We start from the raw sequence: 24,040 nt of genomic DNA, 5'->3' as shown, positions 1-24,040 counted from the left end.
TATTCTAATTCTAGTCCTCCACGCAACCCTATCAGAGGTCATGTCCTCGGTCAATAAGAGCTCCTTCAAGTCTAGCTTTATCCTATCTTCCCACCTACGCGTAGGTCTACCCCTTCTTCTTACGCCGTCAACCGTAAGTGTCTCGACCCTCCTAACAGGGGCAGTAGGAGGTCGTCTTCTCACATGCCCAAACCATCGAAGTCGTTCTTCTCTAAGCTTGTCGATGATGCTTCTAACTTTCAGGTTCTCCCTAAAAACACTATTAGGAATCATATCTAACATGGTTTTACCACATGTCCACCTAAGCATCCTCATCTCTGCCACCTCCATCCTCCTCTCTTGTGCTTTCGTCATAGGCCAACACTCTGATCCGTATAACATGGCAGGTCTAATTGCCACCTTGAAGAATTTCCCTTTCAGCTTAAGGGGGATCTTCTTGTCGCATAAGACTCCAGTCGCTGCTCTCCAAATAAGAGAGAATACTGCAGTAATGTTTATAAATGGATATAATCGGTGAATACAAAGCATTGTTACTCACGAATCACGATTGCTTATTGATTACAGATTGGCTAAGTTGGCTGCTAGGGCTTTTTAAGATGATAATACTGCAAAAGGAGATAATTGACCCAAATAAGAGAGAATCGATAATTGAGGAATTGATGTTGATGTTCTAAATGCCCTAACAAGGGGTTTTATATATATATATATATATATATATATATATATATATATATATATATATATATATATATATATATATATATATATATATATATATATATATATATATATATATATATATATATATATATATATATATATATTAAAGTCGATTATAACTTTTTATGTATATTGATCGGTCCCTATTTGACACGATCGTTTGTGCCTAATTACGTGAAGTTAATCATGTGTGAGTGAAAAAGGAGATACTTTGATATGTTTTTGTGTTTTACAGGCAAGAAAAGATATTGGTGTGAAATGTGGAAGAAAACAGCGATTAAAAGCGGATTGCGGGCAATATTGAAGAGATCGAAAAATGACCCAGAAATCATAACTAGCGTAAAATACGCCAGTAGTGGGGTAAAATACGCCATATACCAGGTCTGTCCAGAACAAAATCCAATCTCTGGCATAAAAATACGCCCAAGCTGGAATAACACTGGCGTAAAATACGCCAGTCCTGGCGTAAAATACGCCAACACAAAAAAACTGAAGCCGGGAAATCCAAATTTTAGCTTTGTGGCCAAGTCATCCAACCCCTATATAAGGATACCATTAGGGTTACGAAAGAGACACTTTTTTCATCAGTTTTGAGAGCATAAAATACAAAAATACACAACAAAAATCATCATCAATCATTAATAATCATCATCAAGCAAAGATTCAAACTAGGATTTAAGTGGTGTTCATCATGCAACTTCAAGAAACAACTATGATCATCATCAGCAACATGCTTGACTAGTCTTCTTAACTTTATCCTTTCCATGAACAATTAAAATATGTATGATTTCATTCAAGATTATGTGGTTTGTGATGTTTTAATACTTTTGGATTACGGTATTGTGAACCAAATCAATTGTTGATTAATGCAAGTTCTATGTTTTGTTATTGCAAGTTATATTATTGCGATTTAACAGTGTATTCTTGATCCAACTTAGTGTTAATTAGATTAGGGATAAAGACATATTGTCTAGGTTAGATAGTTTAATCCCAAGATAACAAAATTAATGAACTTAAGAAGTCTTGTCTATGAGATTTGATCAACATTTAGTAAACATAATACTTGTTTGAATGAATACATGTTAGATTGGGATTGTGAAAGGATAAAGGCTTCACTCTCATTGTTTACATCTCAATACTCTCAATTGCACTTTAGTTTAAGTTTTAAGTTTTAATATTAGTTGATAAATCTTAGTAGTTTTTATTTAAACAACCAAACCAACCTTGAAATTGCTTGCTAGTTAACCAGAACTTCCCGTGGAACGAATCCTGCTTACCATATCTAAAGTAGAGTAATTAGGCTATCTTTGACCGACCCTTCGACACTGATCAAATTTTGGTGCCGTTGCCGGGGAGGTGTGCGCTTGATTTGCAAGAACTTATTTTAATTGCTTTCTTGTTAAATTAGAAAAACCATAAAAATTATAAACCATAAAAATCCAAAAATATTGTTTCTTTTATTTTGTTTGTCAGTTTTACGCTCGGTATTCTTGTTTTTGTTGAAGTGCAGGTTAGTGTATGCAAACTCGGAGTTCAGGAGATCAAAATCTTGAGCCTTTAAATCTGGAAATCGAGAAATCTGCAAAAGCTAATTGAAAAGCTACAAGAATCTTAAAGGGCTCGACAGTGGCTTCAGCTTCCACTCAACCACAGTTAGAGTCACATCCGATTGTTCCACCAAACTCTCCTAAATCAGATTTCGATACTGAAGAGGAAGCTTTTAATCAACGAAATGAGATGGCTGAACGACAAAGAGGGGTAGACACCTACTACCAACCGGGTGATTATGAGGATCATTCACCCATTGTTTTTCCCGCACCGGCAGGGGGAAACACACGATGATTTGAGGTCCGACCTCAACTCACTTCGATCCTGCCAACCTACCGAGGTATGGCTAATGAGGAACCATATGAACACATCACTGATTTTAATGAGATATGTGCTACTAATCAGGTAAATGCTTTCACTGATGATGAGGTACGTCTGCGATTATTTCCTTATTCACTTAAAGATAAGGCAAAACGATGGTTTCTCTCTTTACCCGCCCGGAGTATTAATACTTGGGCGAAGATGAAAAACGGTTTTTAGAGGAGTTTTATCCTATAAGTAAAACTTCAGACATGCGTACGCAAATAAAATCTTTTAGGCAATTGCCTGGTGAACTTTTTCATGAAGCGTAAGAACGTCTGAAGGAATTACTTAGGGCATGCCCACACCATGAGATACCAAAGTGGGAATTGGTTAAAGTTTTCTATGATAGTTTGGATTCCCAAAACATGAAATTTCTTTTGGAGGCTAGTGGTGGAGCGTTTTTAACTCGATCTACTGAGGACGAATGGACCTTCTTTTAGCCGTTAAGCAAGGGTTCGACAACCCAAGCTTCAGTTAATCGTAAGCAACCTAGTACCTCCCGACTGAATCATGTTTCCGACTCGGGTGGTTCATCTAGGAACTTAGAGCAAGAATTAAATGATTTGAAAATTCTTATATTTAACAACCCAAACCAAGGTCTTGCTTGTAATGTTTCGCAGGTTCAGGAAGTTTGTGAGATTTGTGGAGATCATTCTCACTTTGCATATGGATGTAGAAATGGGATTCCACCGGTGAATCAACAAATAGTGGAGGAACAAGTTAATGAAGTGCAGGGACGGAGATTTGATCCATACTCCAACTCGTATAATCCGGGTTGGAGAAATCATCCAAATTTTAGTTGGAGCAATAACATTGCTCTAAATGCCACCCAAGGGACCCAACAAAGACCGCAGAACAACTTTCAAAACCAATGAAACTTTCAGAATCAAGGCAACTATCAAAGAAAGTATCAAAACCCTTATCCCAACAACCGGAACCAAAACCAAAATCAAAACAATATCCCACCCAATCAACCATCTAGCTCGGATGCCAAGATGGACGCGTTTATCTCCGAAATACGTAAAATAGTGGAAGTGCAAAACAAGTCAATTGGTGCATTGGCTAAGGAGATTGGTAATGTAGCGGAAAGTAAGCGAAATCGGGAGCCGGGTACAATTCCAAGCTACACGGTTCTAAATCCGAATCATAAGGATCAAGGAAAAGGGCATAGTGTTATTATGGTAGGTACCTTGCGAAGTGGAAAGAAGTATGACAATAAAGTTGGTGAAAAAGAGGTAGTGCAACAAGAGTCAAGTAAGTATCCTATTGTTCTTGATGAGGATGAGGTAAGTGAAAATGATAACCATGGGGAGGGGGAGAAAGATAAGGAACAACTCGTTAATGAGACCGGGAAATCGGAGACGGAATCAAAAACCATCCCATTTCCCAAGGCCTTAGAGTCCCCGAACCAATTCCCTTATGGAAGAATGGACCACAACCAGAGGATATGTGGGAAACATTTAAACAGGTTAAGATAAATTTACCCCTTCTCGATGCTATTAGTCAAGTCCCGTCCTACGCTAAGTTTTTAAAGGATCTTTGCACTCAAAAGAGGAAGCAAAGGGCGACCTTACCCAAAAAGGTGGAGCTAACCGAACACCTAAGTGCGGTTGTTTCGGGTACACTCCCACCTAAATTTAAGGAGCCGGGGACCCCATTGATATTTGTGACTGTAGGCAACGTAAATGTGAAAAAGGCGTTATTGGAGCTAGGAGCTAGCATTAATATTTTACCCTTTTGTCTAGTTGACCGATTTGAATTGGGGTTAATGAAAAGAACCGACATAATTATTCAACTAGCAGACCAATCAATCAAAACGCCTAGGGGAATATTAGAAGATGTGATAGTAAAAAGTGGAGGATTTCTATTACCCTGTTGACTTTGTTGTAATGGATATTGAATCTAGGAATAGAGATGCCCAACCCACTATAATCTTGGGGCACCCGTTTTTGGCCACCATAAATGCCCACATTAATTGTCGAATGGGTGCCATGGACATATCATTCGGAAATCGCAAGATGTGGATTAATATCTTTAATTCTCTTCACGCCCCAAGTGTCTATGAATGCTATCAGGTAGATGTGATTGTTGAACAAGTTAAAAAACATACTTCTCATTTGATAACAAATGACCCTGTGGTAGTATTTTGCTTAGGTGATGAAGAAGATGTTGAATGTGAAGAGGTTAAGGCGGTTGATTTGGCCATAGCAAGTATAATGGATTCTAGGTTACCACCTTGGACTCATAAATATGAGCCATTACCCAAGTCCATAGACACCAACACAAAACCTTCGCTAGAGTCACCGCCGACCCTCGAGCTAAAACCATTACCTTCTCATCTAAACTATGCGTTTTTAGGTACTAACGGCACTTTGCCAGTTATTATTGCTTCAGATCTGACAGGTGTGCAGGAAAAAGCTTTAATGTAGGTGCTTTACAAGTACAAGGATGCGGTGGGCTGGACTATAGCTGATTTGAAAGGGATAAGTCCCTCTGTGTGCATGCATCATATAGTTACAGATCCGGAGGTTAAACCCGCTCGTGACATGCAACGCAGAATAAATCCGAAAATGCAGGAGGTTGTAAAGAAGGAGGTTCTTAAGTGGTTAGATGCGGGGATTATTTTTCCTATTTCAGATAGTCAGTGGGTAAGCCCCACGCAAACGATGCCAAAGAAAGCTGGGATCACAGTCATGGAAACTGAAGAAGGAGAAAAGATCACAACCCGTCCTGTGACGGGTTGGCGGGTATGTATTGACTTCAGGAAGTTAAACGTTGCAACTTCAAAGGATCATTTTCCCTTGCCTTTTATTGATCAAATCATCGAAAAGTTGTCAGGTCAGAAATTTTACTGTTTCTTAGATGGGTATTCGGGATATATTCAAATACCTAATCACTATAATGACCAAGAAAAAATAACTTTTACGTGTCCTTATGGAACTTATGCTTTTAGAAGAACGCCTTTTGGTTTATGTAATGCACCGGCTACTTTTCAAAGGTGCATGATGAGTATTTTCTCAGAGTTAATAGGCGAGTCTTTAGAAATTTTCATGGATGATTTTTCAATATTTGGCAAGTCTTTTGAATCATGTTTAAATATGTTGGAAAAAGTTTTAAAGCGGTGTACCAAGACCAACCTTGTCCTTAGTTGGGAAAATAGTCATTTTATGGTAAGGGAAGGGGTGGTCTTGGGACACATTGTGTCTGAACGGGGATTTGAAGTAGATAGGGCAAAAGTTCAACTTATTTCCACACTACCCCCACCGACCAATGTAAAGGGGGTGAGGTCGTTTTTGGGACATGCGGGTTTCTATCGTAGGTTTATCAAAGATTTTAGTGTTATTTCTAAACTATTGTGGAATTTTTTTTATTAAAAGACGCACTTTTGATTTTGATGACCAATGTAAGGAGGCCTTTGATACCCTTAAATGTAAGTTGACTGAAGCACCCATTTTGCAATCACCTGACTGGACCAAACCATTTGAAATTATGTGCGATGCTAGTGATTTCGCGGCTGGGACTGTTTTGGGTCAAAGGGTTGATAGGAAACCGGTTGTTATCTATTATGCTAGTAAAACGTTCTCGGATGCCCAAATAAACTATAACACAACCGAGAAGGAATTACTAGCGGTAGTGTTTACCTTAGACAAATTTAGATCATATTTGTGGGGGTCTAAGGTAGTTGTTTTCTTGGACCATAGTGCCCTAAGACACTTACTAGAGAAAAAAGTGTCTAAGCCTAGATTAATTAGGTGGATCTTGTTGCTACAAGAGTTTGATTTGGAAATAAGGGATAAGAAGGGTATAGAGAAAGTGGTAGCCGACTATTTTTCTAGAATATCCCCGCCACCGTTTGACCCTGCTAAACCGATCCAGGAAAATTTCCCCGACGAGTGTTGTTTAGTGTTGTGCAGGTACCTTGGTTTACTCATATTGTTAACTATTTGGTGACCAAAAAAGTACCGGAGCATTGGAACAAGCACAAGAGGGATTACTTTTTATCGCAGGTTAAGCATTATATTTGGGAGGACCCGGTTCTGTACCGAATTGGACCCGACCAAATCATAAGGAGATGCATGGCGGAAGATGAGCATAAAGACATTCTAGCTCATCGTCATACTTTCGCATGTGGAGGACACTACAGAGTAAAGAAAACCGGGTACAAAGTACTCGACTCAGGTTTCTTTTGGCCTACTATTTTCAGAGACGCATGTGAGTATGTTAAAAATTGTGCTAGGTGTCAACGGATAGGGGGAATCTATAAACGTAATGAAATGCCCATGAACCCAATTTTGATTTGTGAAATTTTTGATGTTTGGGGCATAGATTTTATGGGACCTTTTCCATCGTCTTTCGGGTTTAAGTACATATTAGTAGCTGTTGATTATGTCTCCAAATGGGTGGAGGCTGAGGCTACTCGGACTAATGACTACAAAGTTGTCCTAAAGTTTGTTAAGAAAAATATTTTTTGTCGTCATGGTGTACCTAAGGCCATAATTAGTGATGGGGGTTCACACTTTAAGAACTCGCATTTTGTTAAACTTTTAAGGGATTACGGGGTGAATCACCGAATTGCTACGCCTTACCATCCCCAAACAAGTAGGCAAGTGGAAGTATCTAATATGGAATTAAAAAGGATTTTAGAAAAAAGCGTAAATCCTAATCGCAAAGATTGGTCTTTAAGACTAGACGATGCGCTTTGGGCTTACCGGACAGCTTACAAAACCCCTATTGGTACTTCACCTTATCTACTTGTTTATGGGAAGGCATGTCACTTACCTGTTGAAATTGAGCATCGTGCAGAGTGGGCTATTAAATAGGTGGACATGAACATGGATGAGGCAGGAAAAGCAAGAAAGTTAGACTTATCGGCGCTAGACGAGTTGAGACGTGATGCTTATGAAAGTTCGAAAATCTACAAAGAGAAAACGAAAGCGTTTCATGATAAGAAAATTGTAAGGCGAACTTTTGTGGTAAGGCAAAGTGTGTGGCTACTTAATTCAAAGTTGAAGTTATTTGCGGGGAAATTGAAAAGTAAATGGAATGGGCCGTATGTTGTCACTAAGGTTACTCCACATGGGGCAATTGAGATACAAGATCCAAAAGGCGGAGAACCATTCTTGGTTAATGGGCAACGATTAAAAATCGCTCTAAATTCATCACTTGAAGAGTCCAGGGTAGTTGAAACGGTTCACTTTGAGCCCATGAAAGTCCATCAACTTAGAACAATCCGGGTGAACGAATTAAGGAATCATATTAGTAAAGAGAGTATTGATGCGTGGCTTGATCAAAATGTTACTATTAGTCGTATGCCCAATTGTGACGTGTGGGATGATGATGGTGATTTGATGATGCGCCTGAGGATGCGGTGTCCGAGGTTATTTCGGATGAATGTTTTGATGAGTTTGATGAAAAGTTGTCGTTGGAAGAAGATGCCAAGGGAAGGCCGGAGATTCTTTATCAAGAAGAAGATCCGGGAGAGATATTGTTCGAATTAAGTTTCATTGGGGTATTACCTCACCTTGTTAGCAATCACCGAGAATTCAAAGTGATTGCCGATTCAGGATCATCCATCAATATCATGTCATATGAAATGTACAAACGATTATTTCATGATGAGTGTACTTTATGTGAGTTGAGAAAATCGGATGAGGTAATCACACTTGGTAACAATACCAAGTGTAGGGCACGAGGAATTCTTCGTAATGTGATGGTTAGTGTGAAAGGTGTTTTCCTTGAGGTACCATTCACCATTTTTGATATGCCAACGGATGAAGATGTTCCATTATTAGTAGGGCGTGGATTCATTGCAACCGTGGGTTGTAAAATAGACCCGGGGGCGGGTTCTATCACTTTTGAAGGAGGGAACGGAACTTTTAGATTTTATAATTCGTAAAACATGCGGTTTCCTTCAGCCTATATAGTTGAAAGAGAGTTTGATGAGGACTATTGCATGATGCTCGGGGTACAAGAGGTTGATGCAAATGAAGTGGTTAGTGAAGAAATGGTAGAAAATACTATAGATATGGACGAGATCTATCAAAGTGTTGAGTGTGGGGGTATTCGGCTCGATCAACGCTTAGATTCCGAGTTGAGTGAAGATGAAAAAGCTGAAATTTTGTATGACCGAAAGTATAAAGAATTCAAGAAAGCTATGAGTGACCAAAAGCTAACCGAGAAGATGTTGTTCGAATTAAGACCGAAAGAACGCGATGTACTTTTAGAGCTCATTGAAGAAAAAAATTCTTTTCTCTTCTACTTGGAAAGAAAATTGAAAAGAAAGAGTGATGCGAGTTCAAGCAAAGTTGAAACCATTAGTGTTAACACGGTTAAGGAAGCACCTAAATTAGAAAAGGAACCGGATGTAGATGTAGAAGAGATTCGAGAGACGCTTGAGAATATGTGGGGTAAAGAAAACACGGACAAGTTCATGAACAACACCAAAACGTATTTTGTTGATGATGAGGGTTGGACTATTGAAGTTGAGTATGTTAAACCTAAACCACAATGTGAATTCAAGCCTTGTATAAGATATAGAGATCCGGGGGAGTTTTCGGTTGTATGTCGGTTTCAAAATGAAAAGATTTACTCGGCATTGTTAGACTCGGGTGCAAGAGTTAATATGATGCCAGCCGGAATTGCAAAATCTATAAGCATTCGAGAGTTAGTTCGAACCACGATGAGGATCCATTTTGGGAATCAAACAGTTGACAACCCAATCGGGGTTGTGGTTGATGTTCCTTTTATTATCCACGGTATTGGTTATTAAGAAGATTTCTTCATTATAGATTGTGAGCCGGACAAAAACACTCCAATTGTGTTGGGACGTGGGTTTTTAGCAACTGCAAGGATGTCGCTAGACTTTGACACGGGAACGTTGGTGATTAAAGATGAGGATATTATGATCACTCTCGACGATAGATTTGGAAGGGGATTCGACTTTAGCAACATCAGAATTGAGGATCCCTGTGGTTGCTAAAGCATGGAAGAGGAGTCGAGTGCGCGACTCCATCAAAAATCCGCACACCTTTGTAAAGTTTGTAAGTTGTAGGGTGTTTTATTTTGTTTTTGTACATGCGAGCAGGGAAACGGATCAATTTTATTGCTTAAAAATGGGTCGGTTTAATGACTATCTCTAATTTTGGGCATTGAGGACAATGCAATGCTCAAAGTGTGGGAGGGGTCAGGTTTTTAGTCCCAAAAACGAGTTGCGCGAGAAAGTGCGAGAAAAATGTGAAAATTAAACACATAAAAAATTTTCCACATCTGACTAACGGCGTATTTTACGCCATTTGGGGCGTATTTTATGCCAGTATTACTCGTGGAACAGCAAAAAATCCCATGTTAGGCGTAAAAATACGCCATTTTTTTACGCCGAAGGCGTATTTTACGCCATGTTGGGCGTATTTTACGCCAGTAGAAAAATGCTGGTGCCGGTTTAAGGGTTTTAAATAGAGAAAAATTAAAAATATATATACTCCTCATGTGCAGCCATTAACCACGACCACCATCACTCTAAACCCTGATTTTTCATCATCTAAACAACAAATTGAAGCTTAAAACATCATCAATTCGTCATAACGCTTCACAAAAACATCCAAATGTTTACAAAATCATCCAAAGTGGGTGTTGATTAGTGTTCTTGACCAAAACCTAATTTTGGGGGTTTCGATTTTTGGGGTTTAATTCTTCAAGTATTCATTCAATTTAAGTGTTTTAACATCAAGGTAATCATCATTCTCGTGTTTTTCATTGTTTTTGATTACCAATTTAGGTTTTTTGTTACTTTCATGTTTATGTGCTAGGGTTAATCCGATTTACTTATGTTTAAGCATTGTTTATGTTCTAGCTATTGTTAATCGTGTCTAAATATGTGAATAGGATATGTATGCATGATCAATTCGAGGGTTTAGGTTAAAACTTGTTGATTGCTTCCAAGTAATTGACTAGGATTGACTTTGACTGAGAATTGGGGATGTTTGTGATTAGAGTGTGTGTCTTCAATATTTAATGTTTAATTTAGTTCTTGTTAAATGTTAATGCAATGTATGTTAGGTAACAAAGTTATAGTTTTCTTTAGAATGATGATTGCAATATGATGTTCACTTGAAAAAGGGTTGATTGATAGCAGTGATAATGCATAACGTTTTGAATTAAGTGTCTTGTGGTTAAATGAGGAAAATATGGGGTTAGAGAAGATTGACGTGTTGATTTAGTGCATGAGGTTAGGATTTGCATGTATTGCTAAAAGTTCATAATGTTGATTTATTAAACAATAACATGTAAAGTGTTTTATTTAAGTACTAAATTATTTGTTGAGATTGTGTAATTGCAGAAAATGTTTGGAAGAGGTAAGAGAAGCCGTGGTAACCAACAAGAAACCACCCCGAACTGGATGGATAAGAAGTGGCTAAGTGAATTACCTTATGAGTGGCAGGTTTATTTGTATACAGAAAAGATGGAACAGCTCTTGAGAAACGCTTTCTGTGAAAGGTACATAACTGCAAGTGTGTGGAGAAAATATGGGGCTTTTCAGGTATTTTCAGACAGGGGATGGGAAGCTGCACTACAACCAGTTCAAATGGGTTTTCCAAGCACACAGCTGAATTGCTCTTGGGAGATGACTTATCCTACACATGTGTTTAATTGGCTGTCAACTTTAAAATGGGTTCCAGGGGATAATTTCCCACATACATTGGTTTTGGAGGGTAAAGTGGGAAACACTGTGATTCCAATGAGAATGGAGACTTTCAATCAGTTAGCACATCCAGACCTCCCATATGATGCAGGGATAAGAATTGAGGGGAAGAATGGGTACGATTATCCGACCACGAAAGAGTTGTTTGAAGTACCGGCTGATAGGTATGTTATGGTGGTGAAAAGGCTATTTCACGTTGATCGACACGATGTCGAGAACTTTGAGCTTTCAAGAAACAAGCTAAAATTTATTCCAAGGTTGTTGTCCACGGTGATTCAATACAACATACTTCAGAGAAAAAGCGATCTTATGTTGGTTCGAATGAATGGGTTACCTTTGTTGTATGCTATGGTAACTAACTCAATGGTACCTTCGTTACGATTGGTTATGATGACTTGGATTTGGGAATGTCGAGAGCAATTGAAGAAAATGGCGGTGATCCCTTATATGCGGTTTTTGTCTTTCTTTTTGTAGAGGAATGGAGGGGTTTCGAATAATCCCAAAGGAAAAAGGGAGGAAATTAAGAAAGTAAAAGAAAAGGTTCCCGGGTTCGAGTTTATGCGATAAGGGGATGGTTATGTAATAGAGAACCCAGCTTATGTGGAGCGATATACTTTTGGGGTAGAGGATGACGATCTTCCTGAAGAAGAAGATGATTACGATTCAGCGGATTCAGTTGAGCGGATTACACGAGGTGTTGAGGATATAAGTGATATGGCTGAACCAGATTATAACCCTCAAGGTGAGGGAACGAGTAGGGGTAGGAGATATATTCAAGTAGATGAACAGAGGTGGAATAGGATGGAGGAGCGACAAAATACCCTTCTTGATGCAGCTAGGGCTCAAATTTACCTGACTGAGCGATATCAACAGGATGTTTTTGAAAGGGATAACCGAAGGCGTCCATATGAGGATATCATACAACATCGGCCGGTTACACAGTATTATGAGCCGATTAATTACACGACCTATACTTCGGGGTTTGTAGCGGGTGTGGAGTATGTGAATCCACCTGCACCATTTGTAGCACCACCATTTTTTATCAGCAACCCACGCCACTACCACCGGACATGGAGAGAGCTCGAGAGGAAGGCAGGAAGTCGGTGTTTGACATGGCACCGTTATCGAGGAGTTTATTTGACAGCATTTTTGGTCCTAATCCCAGAATGAGATGAGCCTCTCTGATTTTAATCATTTCCTGTGCTCCGTTCGTAATAACATGTACACTTTTCTTTTCTTTTCTTTTCTTTTCTTATCTTTTCTTTTCTTTTCTTTTCTTTTTCTTATTTTATTTTTCTTATTTTATTAGTAGTTAAATGAACTTTGTGGGTATGTTCACTGCAAGCCCTCACGAGACAAAATTCGCCCACCCGAGGGAATCGGGTGGTTTAAAGCGGGATCCCTCCGAAAGTGGGCTAGATAGATTTTATGTTTTCTTTTGTTTTTATTTTGTAAGAATAAAAGGATGGAAGGAACATGTTGTGTGATGAAATGGGAGTTGGTGTACGTGTCACAATTGTATTGGGAAGTGCTTTTAAGCCCGGGTAATATTGTTCTTTTTCTTCTTTCACTTTGTTTAATTTCCTCACTTTTGTCTAAAATAATTTCTAAACATACTTACGAGGACATAGCATGACTTAAAGTGTGGGGGGAGGAAGGAAATTTTCAAATTTAGCTTAGCTTGAAAATTTCACATTTGGCTTAGCTTGAAAATTTTCACATAGGTGGTTCTAAAGTGCCTAGGTGGTAAAATTTTTTATTTTAAAGCTATAATTGAGATGTTGACCCATGAGAGTACCCATGGTAATTGAGAATTAACTTGAAATTTTAGACTTGGCCAGTGAGGAATGATAGTGATAAGCATTTGACCTTGTTGACCTTGACTAGTTCACTTTAAGGAAATATACTTTTATGGAGAAAAGGAAGGTGAAAATGAGATTCCATTGTTGTATCTTAGGTAACATGAATGATAATGAAAAATTTTAGGATTTTCTTTTTAAACCATTTTTTTTATTTTATAGCCACTTTACCCAGGTCGATAGTATACAATTGTGTGCTAGAATCAATTAGTGACCTTTAGCAGCCTAAGCCTTTAAAATATAAAGTTGAAAACCCCAACTTCCCATTCCAACCCTTATTTTTGGTTATTGATGTCGAATTTAATCTAACTTTATCTTGTTTAGATTTAGTAACATTAAGTGACAACGCAACTCATTTTTGCTAAGACATAATTGGTTTAAATTAGCATAGCAATTATATTTAGCTATTATGTTATAGTGTTTGTGGATTTTTAATTAGTTTGACTCAAAGTGGTTTCCTAGATTCCACAATGGATTCAACGATTTGCTCAGTAGTATGAAAGTGCATAATAATGATGATAGTCACCAATGCAACACTTGTAGAGTTTACTCTTCCCTAGGCAAAGGTCGAAAGGGAGTACTTTATATCACAAGCTATGACAATGATATTCACCACACCCAGCACCCATCATCTATATATATATATATATATATATATATATATATATATATATATATATATATATATATATATATATATATATATATATATATATATATATATATATACATATATATATATAAATACATATATACATATATATATATATATATATATATATATATATATATATATATATATATATATCATTATCACTATCACCACACATTTACCGTTACATCCCAAATGTCCTTAATATGTTAAATGCGGTGTGCTATCATGAAAAAAAAAGGATGAAGTGAAAGAGACGAATTTGAAAATTATATGCCAAAAATTGTGAAACGATTGCCCTAAAGAGCATGGACCACTGAGGCATAGAAAAAAAAAAGAAAGTAGAAGAAGAGTATGCCAAAAATTGTGAAACGAGTGCCTTATAAAGCATGGACCACTGAGGTATAAAATTCGTTCTCATTGAAATGTCAAGGTAGAATTGTAAGACTCCTTATAACTTCACATAATTACCTACACCTTCTTGTGATGCCTCGTACAAATTGGCAACGTAATCAAAATCCACCTCACTAAGCTTGTGGTATGGGGTATTCCCAATTAGACTTAGGGGGTTCATTGGTGTCGGGACTTAGAAGCTATGCACTTAGTACTAGTGTAGACAAGGGCATGAGTTTGGCTACTTGAAGAGTTAAGGAGGACAAAAACACAAACATATGCACAATTCTAGATATAGTTGACATTCCGATTTGAATTATTTTATCTTTGTACAAATGAGGGTCACGTTAAAATTTCTAAACCTTATAAAGTTTGATTAGTTCAACATTCGTAACCGCTTTACATCCATTTTTATTTGAGTCATGACTAACCCAATGAAATCACTCCGGATGTAATTTAACCCATTTTGTGTTTCTTTTGACATGCTACCTAGATACATTTATATTGTTGTTAAAAGATTAAGTGTGAATCATGAAAAGTTGTGAAGGATATTTGTTCACTTAGTTCTAAGTGTTGATCCATTTGATGAGTTGGGGAAATAATTGAGGTTTATGATGTTATGACTAGTGTTGGAATTATTGAACTAAGGAAATATTCTGTGAGGAAAATTTTATGATGACGCATTAGGGGATGAAAATTGTTTGAGGTTTTGAGTGATTGACCCGTATTGCCTTTACATCTCAATTAATAGTTAATATTATTTTACGAAAAGTTATTTGAATTAATACCACCTAGGTGTTGTTGTCCTATAATTAAAAATAGATTCGCTTGAGGACAAGCAAAAGCCAAGTGTGGGGGGTTTGATCGGTCCCTATTAGACACGATCGTTTGTGCCTAATTACGTGAGGTTAATGATGTGTGAGTGAAAAAGGAGATACTTTGATATGTTTTTGTGTTTTACAGGCAAGAAAATATTTTGGTGTGAAATGTGGAAGAAAACAGCGATTAAAAATGGATTGCGGGCAAGATTGAAGAGATAGAAAAATGACCCAGAAATCATAACTGGCGTAAAATACGCCAGTAGTGGCGTAAAATACGCTATATACCAGGTCTGTCCAGAACAAAATTCAATCTCTGGCGTAAAAATATGCCGAAGCTGGAATAACACTGGCGTAAAATACACCAACACAAAAAACTGAAGTCGGGAAATCCGAATTTTAGCTTTGTGAAATGACCCGTCCATATTACTATAAACACAGTACGTTCTAATTGGTCCCATAGCTAGGTATTTGACCTTTATATGATACATTTTAGAAAATATTGCATTCATTTCATAAAAAGCACATCATTATTATACATAATGCATGTTTTAAACAAGTGGGCGATTGATAATGCTAAAAACGAACATATATTTCATAGCATTATCCCTCAAGAAAGACAAGCTTTTAGTTGCAATTGTTCTATTTGCAAGTGATATTCATTTAAATAATAAAAGGTGAAGATAAAAGACAGATTCGACGATTTGAAGACGCAAACGACCAAAAAGCTAAAAAGTACAAAGTACAATTAAAATGGTTCAAATTATTGATGAGAAACGTCTAGAAATTACAAGAGTACAAGCCGCAAAACGCAAAGTACAAGATATTAAATAGTACGAAAGGACGTTCGAAAATCCAGAACCGGGACCAGAGTTAACTCTTAACGCGCGAAGCAACGGAGCGAAAATTACAAGTCAACAATGCACATGAATATAATTTAATATATAATTAATTCTTAAAATTATATATATATATATATATATTATATTATATATTAAAACCGTCGGCAAACTAGAAAACAAGAGAATGTGGACTGATCTAGCTGGCCATGCGATCGCATGGCCTGGAAGAAGCAATCTCATGCGATCGCATGAGCCAGAAAGTTGGGTCAGGTCCTATAAATTTCGCGTGTTTTGGCCGAATTTCTTACATCTTTTTCTAATCTCTCTCTCACGATATATATATATATATATATATATGTATGTATGTATATATATATGTATGTATATATATATATATGTATGTATATATATATATGTATGTATATATATATATTTTAATTTTAATTTTAATTTTAATTTTAATTTAAGATTAATAATAATAAGGTTATGTTAGCGAATGTTGTATGGGTGTAAGTCGAAATTCTGTCCGTGTAACGCTACGTTATTATTAATCATTGTAAGTTATGTTCAACCTTTTTAAATTAATGTCTCGTAGCTAAGTTATTATTATGCTTATTTAAGCCGAAGTAATCGTGATGTTGGGCTAAATATTAAAGACGGGGTTATTGGGCTTTGTACCATAATTGGGATTTGGACAAAAGATCGACACTTGTAGAGATTGGACTATGGGCTATTAATGGGCTTTATATTTGTTTAACTGAATGATAGTTCGTTAATTTAATATAAAGATTTACAATTGGACGTAATTATAAATAACCACATACACTCGATCGGACACGATGGGCGGGATATTTATAAGTACTAATAATCGTTCATTTAACCGGACACGGGAATGAATTAATAGTCAATGGACTCATTAAAACAGGGGTTGATTACATGCAAGGACACTTGGTGTAATTGATAATAAAGTATTAAAACCTTATTACAGTTTAAGTCCCCAATTAGTTGGAATATTTGACTTCGGATATAAGGATAATTTGACGAGGACACTCGCACTTTATATTTATGACTGATGGACTGTTATGGACAAAAACCAGATGGACATATCAAATCATCCAGGACAAAGGACAATTAACCCATGGTAATAAACTGAAATCAATACGTCAAACATCATGATTATGGAAGTTTAAATAAGCATAATTCCTTTATTTCATATTTCATCGTACTTTTATTTACTGTCATTTTATTTATTGCACTTTTTAATTATCGTACTTTTTAATTATCGCAATTTTATTTACCATCATTTATCGCACTTTAATTTATCGCATTTTAATTATCGTCATTTACTTTACGCTTTAAATTAAGTTATTTTTATTATTTTACATTAGGTTTTAATTGTGACTTAAGTTTTAAAATCGACAAACCGGTCATTAAACGGTAAAAACCCCTTTTTTATAATAATAATAATATTATATATATAATATATATATATATATATATATATATATATATATATATATATATATATATATATATATACAAATATAGTTTTAAAAATATAGCGTTAAACTTGGCTAGCTCCCTGTGAAACGAATCGGACTTACTAAAAACTACACTACTGTACGATTAGGTACACTGCCTGTAAGTGTTGTAGCAATGTTTAGGTATATCCATTCTATAAATAAATAAATAACATGTGTAAAGTTGTATCGTATTTAATACAAATTAATGTTTCATAGTAAATATATAACTATTTCGTACACTACCCTGCACACATCAAGTATTTTTGGCGCCGCTGTCGGGGACTTCTTAAACGCCGGAAGCGAAACGCTATATAAAAAAAAGTTTTTTATTAAGTTTTAATTTCTTTTTGTAAAAATACGTTTTAAATATTAAAAAAATAAAAAAATATAAAAAGAAAAACAAAATATATATATTTTTAAGAGTTGTTCAAAATATATAAAATTATAAAGTATTTTTATTTCTATTTTAGTTTTTAAATATAAGTTTTATTTAATTTATATAAATATTTTATATAAATATAAAAAAAAGAGTAAAAGTAATCGGGCCCAACTGTAGCAGCCCATCAGCTGGCCTGGATCCACAACCCATGCGATCGCATGGCCCAGAAGAGTTAAAACCATGCGACCGCATGGCCTATTCTGACACGCCAGGACTGATTCTGGTACTGCATTAATTACGGAGTATTATTAATTATTATTATTAACTAACCCGAATTAGGGTTTAATTAGGTAAAGTTTAATATCAGTTTTAATTTTATTATTTAAATTGTAATATTAAGATTATTATAGTTTTAATTAATTATATAAAATTAATAATTTTTAAAATAATAATATAAAAATAATATTGTTTTAAAAAAATTATACTTTTATAACTTTAAGTTTTATTTTTATATTTGTATCTTTTTAATCGTTTAATTCGTAATTTGTAATTTATCGTTCGTACTTAGTTTTAAATTTAGTTTTTGCCGTAGTATTTTATATTTCTAGATTTTTAGGCTTTGCCGTAAAATCCCTTAAGTACTTTTTCTTTAGACTAAGATATAGGTGCTTTAGAATTTTGCGACGCCATTTTAAGATTTTAGTACTTTTTAAGTTATTGCCGTTTTGGATATAGAATTCCTTTTAAGCTTTAATACCTTTAGACGCAACTTTTAGACTTAAGTTTTTAGAATTCTAAGTTTCGACGCTTTATTTTCTTATTTTTATTTTGCGACTGTTTTTCGACTTTTATTTTTCGACGCTTATTTTTCGACCTTTTATTTTTCGACGTTTTTCGACGCGCTCTTTTTCTTTCTTATTTCTCGACGCTCTAGTTTTTAGGACATAGAATTTTCTATTTCTTCGCTACAATTTCAAAACGAAAAAAATTATTTTAAGCAGTTAAATTGATAGACATCCAAAATTTTCTGGTTCGTAGTAATAGTTGGATTTGTTAGTGGCGAGTTGTGGGCTTCTGATTTAAAGAGTGCTTGCTACCTGCTGCATCTATTGGCTATTCGAAACGTGGGCAAAATCAGAAAAGTCTATTAATTTGATAACTTATATAATTCTTATCTTTATAACTAATAGGATATTCAGTGAATGCACCAAGCAAAACGTTCACCACCTTTCATACGTTCACCACCTGTAACTCGATCAATACATCTAGCCAATATTGTCGCCGTTGATTTTTCTTTAGAATCGTCATCTAGTCGACCAAGTACTCCAATTCAAATTTCTGATAATCCATTTTTTGAACCCGACCTCACAATTGAGAATCCGGAGGATATTCAGGGACAATTCAGAGATCCTGAACCACTAATCATTCCTCCTCAACCACAAATCACTCATCCAGAGATTGTCGAGGAAGAAACCATTAAGTCAGAATCCTCTAGTGATTCAGATTCAACAAATTCAATCATGGAAAATCTGGAACCTCTACGTATGGAAGACCGAATGAGAGCTAAACGCACTGGCCAAGGTCATGCAATTACTCAACCAGACATTAATGCGCCAGATTATAAAATCAAAGGACAAATCCTACACATGGTAACTAATCAATGCCAATTTAGTGGTGCGCCGAAGGAAGATCCAAATGAACATCTTCGTACCTTTAATAGGATCTGTATACTATTCAAAATCAGAGAAGTGGAGGATGAACAGATATATCTCATGTTATTTCCCTGGACTTTAAAGGGAGAAGCCAAAGATTGGTTAGAATCGTTACCTGAAGGGGCGATTGATACATGGGACGTCCTAGTTGAAAAATTTCTTAAACAATTCTTTCCGGCATATAAAGCCGTAAGACTTCAAGGAGAAATTGTTACATTCACGCAAAAGCCAAATGAAACTCTATATGAGGCGTGGACAAGATTTGGAAAGTTATTGAGAGGATGTCCACAACATGGTTTAGACACTTATCAAATGGTATAAATATTCTACCAAGGATGCGAAATCACTACACTCAAAGACATCGATATAGCAGCTGGTGGTTCCATTATGAAGAAAACCGCAACTGAAGCTTACAAAATTATTGATAACACTGCTTCCCACTCACATGAGTGGCATTAAGAAAAAGACATCGTTAGTTCATCTAAAGCGGCTAGAGCCAATTCTATCCATGACTTCGATTCCATGTCTGCAAAGATAGATGCTGTCGAGAGACGAATGGAAATGATGACTAAGGATATTCACTCAATACGAATTAGTTGTGAGCAGTGTGGAGGACCACATTTGACAAAAGATTGTCTCAGTATTGAACAAACAATGGAACAAAGAGAGAATGTTTCATACATGAACTAAAGGACTGGAAATAATTATCAGAATAATTATCAACCGCCATGACCGAGCTACAATCAAAATCAGAATTATAACCAAAATGTTCCATACAACAATCAACAAGGTCCTAGCAATCAATAAGTATCCAATAATACTTATAATCAGCAAAGACCTATTTTTCAAAATAAACCACCACAACCCGATGATAAAAAGCCAAATCTAGAAGACATGATATCAAAGCTAGTTGAATCTCAAACCCAATTTTTCACATCTCAGAAGTAAACGAATGAACAAAATGCTCAAGCATTTAGAAATCAACAAGCTTCTATTCAAAATCTGGAACAAGAAGTGAGTAACATAGCAAGGTTAATAGGTGAAAGAAAACCGGGAAGTCTACCTAGCGATACAAATGCTAACCCCCGGAATGAAACAGCTAAAGCCATTACCACGAGAAGTGGTATTACACTTAAACCACCTGAAATGCCTGAAATTTCTGATGACGCTATTCCTACTACACAAGCACCACAGCCTGAGCAAGAGAAGAAAACAGAACCGGTAGTTGAAAAGGTTAATGAAGATAATAAAGTTAAGGCAAAGCCTTGTGTTAAACCATACCAACCACCACTTCCTTACCCGAGTAAAATGAGAAAAGAAAGGCTTGAAGCCGAGCAATCCAAATTCTTGGATATGTTTAAACAAATAAATGTAAATCTTCCTTTTATTGATGTGATTTTAGGAATACCTAGATATGCTAAATTTCTGAAAGATCTAATCACAAATAGAAAGAAAATGGAAGAACTCTCGGCTGTTACAATGAATGCTAATTGTTCTGCAGTGCTGTTGAACAAGATATCAGAAAAATTATCAGATTCCGGAAGTTTTACAATTCCATGTTTTCTGGGTAGTCATAGTTCAATAGAAGCATTGGCAGACTTAGGTGCTAGTATAAATTTAATGCCATATTCACTATACGCTAAACTAGACCTTGGAGAATTGAAACCAACAAGAATAAGCATACAACTAGCAGATTGATCAGTAAAATATCCTAGACGGATAATGGAGAACATGCTAGTTAAAGTTGGTACTTTAGTATTTTCAGTAGATTTTGTTATTCTGGACATGGAAGAAGATTCTCGAGTTCCTCTCATATTAGGAAGACCATTCTTAAACACGCCTAAAGCAATAATAGACGTGTTCGGTAAGAAACTGACCTTAAGTATAGAGGACGAGAGTGTTACCTTTTCTGTTGATAGAGCCATGCAACAACCGCAATCTGTCGGTGATACATGTTATTATATTCAAACTATAGATTCACATGCAGAATTGTTAGAAGAATTTCCAGAATTACAAGGAACAGGAGAATGTTCTTTAGGAGAAGGAACTGAACCAATTGATGAAGCTGAAATGTTAGCCACACTCATGGCTAATGAATATGAACCAATAACAGAAGAACTTCAAATGCTAAAAGAGGAAGACAGATATCGATACAAATCATCGATAGAAGAACCACCAAAATTTAGAGTTAAAGCCACTTCGAATCCATTTGGAATATGCTTATTTACATGGTGAATCTGAATTACCTGTAATAATATCGTCTTCTCTTACAGAAAATGAGAAATCTCGACTCATTTCTGTACTAAAAGCTCATAAACCAGCTATTGCATGGAAAATTCATGACATTAAAGGCATAAGTCCTTCGTATTGCACACATAAAATTCTTATGGAAGAAGGTCATAAAACCTATGTGCAACGCCAAAGAAGACTAAATCCCAATATGCAAGATGTTGTTAAGAAAGAAATTATTAAACTGCTAGACGCAGGTTTAATTTATCCAATCTCTGATAGTCCATGGGTAAGCCCAGTTCAATGCGTACCTAAGAAGGGTGGCATGATTGTCATCACAAATGAAAAAAATGAGCTTATTCCTACTAGGACTGTAACAGGATGGCGTGTTTGTATTGATTATAGAAAATTAAATGACGCCACCAGAAAAGACCACTTTCCCCTACCTTTCATTGATCAAATGTTAGAAAGGTTGGCCGGGAACATTTACTATTATTTTCTTAATGGTTTTTCCGGATATTTTCAAATTCCAATAGCACCCGAGGACCAAGAGAAAACCACTCTCACTTGCCCTTATGGTACTTTTTCTTACAAATGCATGCCATTTGGACTTTGCAACGCCCCTGCAACCTTTTAAAGGTGCATGATGGCGATTTTTCACGACATGATAGAAGAATGCATGGAAGTTTTCATGGATGACTTTTCAGTCTTCGGTGATACTTTTGAAACATGTCTAGTTAATCTTGAACGAATGCTTATTAGATGCGAGCAATCAAATCTAGTACTTAATTGGGAAAAATGCCATTTCATGGTTAAAGAAGGCATCGTTCTTGGTCATAAAATTTCAAAGGAAGGAATTAAAGTGGATAGAGCTAAAGTAGATGTAATTGCTAAACTTTCACATCCCACCAATGTTAGAGGAGTTAGGAGTTTTCTAGGGCATGCCGGTTTTTACCGACGTTTCATAAAATATTTTTCTAAAATTGCAACTCCTATGAATAAACTCCTAGAAAAGGATGCTCCATTCATCTTTTCGGATGAATGCATCAAATCTTCTAATATTCTTAAAGAAAAACTCACTAATGCACCGATCATGATAACTCCAAATTGGAATCTACCATTTGAACACATGTGCGATCCAAGTGATTTTGCAATGGGAGCCGTTTTAGGACAAATGATTGAAAAATGATTTCAACCTATTTATTATGCTCGTAAGACATTACAAGGAGCACAAATTAATTACACAACTATTGAAAAAGAACTCCTTGCTATTGTCTTTGCTTTTGACAAATTTCGTTCATATCTAGTTCTAGCTAAAACGGTGGTTTATACCGACCATTCTGCTCTTAGATACTTATTTTCGAAACAAGATGCCAAATCACGATTAATCCGTTGGATCTTACTCTTACAAGAGTTCGATATTGAGATCCGAGATAAAAAGGGAGCAGAGAATCTCGCCGCTGATCATCTTTCTCGTCTTGAGAATCCCGAATTATAAGTTCTAAATGAATCGGCTATACAAGATAACTTTCCTGATGAATATATATTGAAGATCGATTATAATGAAATTCCATGGTTTGCAGACTATGCAAACTATTTAATATGTGGATTCCTTGAAAAAGGGTTGTCGTACCAAAAACGAAAGAAATTCTTTAGTGATATAAAACACTATTTTTGGAAAGATCCACATTTCTTTAAAAGTTATCCCGATGGAATAATACGCCGATGTGTATTCGGAGATGAAGCTAGTCAAATCTTAAACCATTGTCACACAGGACCAACAGGAGGGCATTATGGGGCTCAACTCACAGCAAGAAAAGTCTATGATGCTGGATTCTATTGGCCTACAATTTTCAAAGACGCACACCTTCTTTGCAAATCCTTTGATGCTTGTCAAAGGGCCAGAAAAATAAGTCAACGTGATGAAATGCCACAAAATGTCATTCAAGTATGTGAAGTATTTGATGTTTGGGGTATTGACTTTATGGGTCCATTTTCAAAATATCATAATAATCTCTACATTCTCATTGCCATTGATTATGTATCTAAATGGGCGGAAGCACAAGCTCTCCCAACTAATGATGCACGAGTTGTAGTCAACTACTTAAAACGTCTTTTTGCAAGATTCGGAACACCGAAAGCTTTAATAAGTGATCGGGGTACTCATTTTTGTAACAATCAACTTGAGAAAGTTCTCAAAAGATATGGAGTAACTCATAAAATCTCAACCGCTTATCAACCACAAACAAGTGGACAAGTTGAAAATACCAACCGAGCTTTAAAACGTATTCTAGAGAAAACCGT

The 24,040-nt window shown here is 36.0% G+C and overlaps 1 pseudogene; it reads right to left on the bottom strand.

Moving 5' to 3' along the window:
* Positions 1 to 2,830: 2,830 nt before the first annotated feature.
* Positions 2,831 to 2,944, bottom strand: LOC139850912 (small nucleolar RNA R71; annotated as a pseudogene).
* Between the last annotated feature and the right edge of the window lie 21,096 nt (positions 2,945 to 24,040).

Source organism: Rutidosis leptorrhynchoides, chromosome 5 (assembly GCF_046630445.1).
Source record: "Rutidosis leptorrhynchoides isolate AG116_Rl617_1_P2 chromosome 5, CSIRO_AGI_Rlap_v1, whole genome shotgun sequence".
NCBI classification, from domain to species: domain Eukaryota; kingdom Viridiplantae; phylum Streptophyta; class Magnoliopsida; order Asterales; family Asteraceae; genus Rutidosis; species Rutidosis leptorrhynchoides.
Note: the sequence above shows the minus strand (reverse complement) of the source record. Positions and strands in the feature narration are given on the sequence as shown.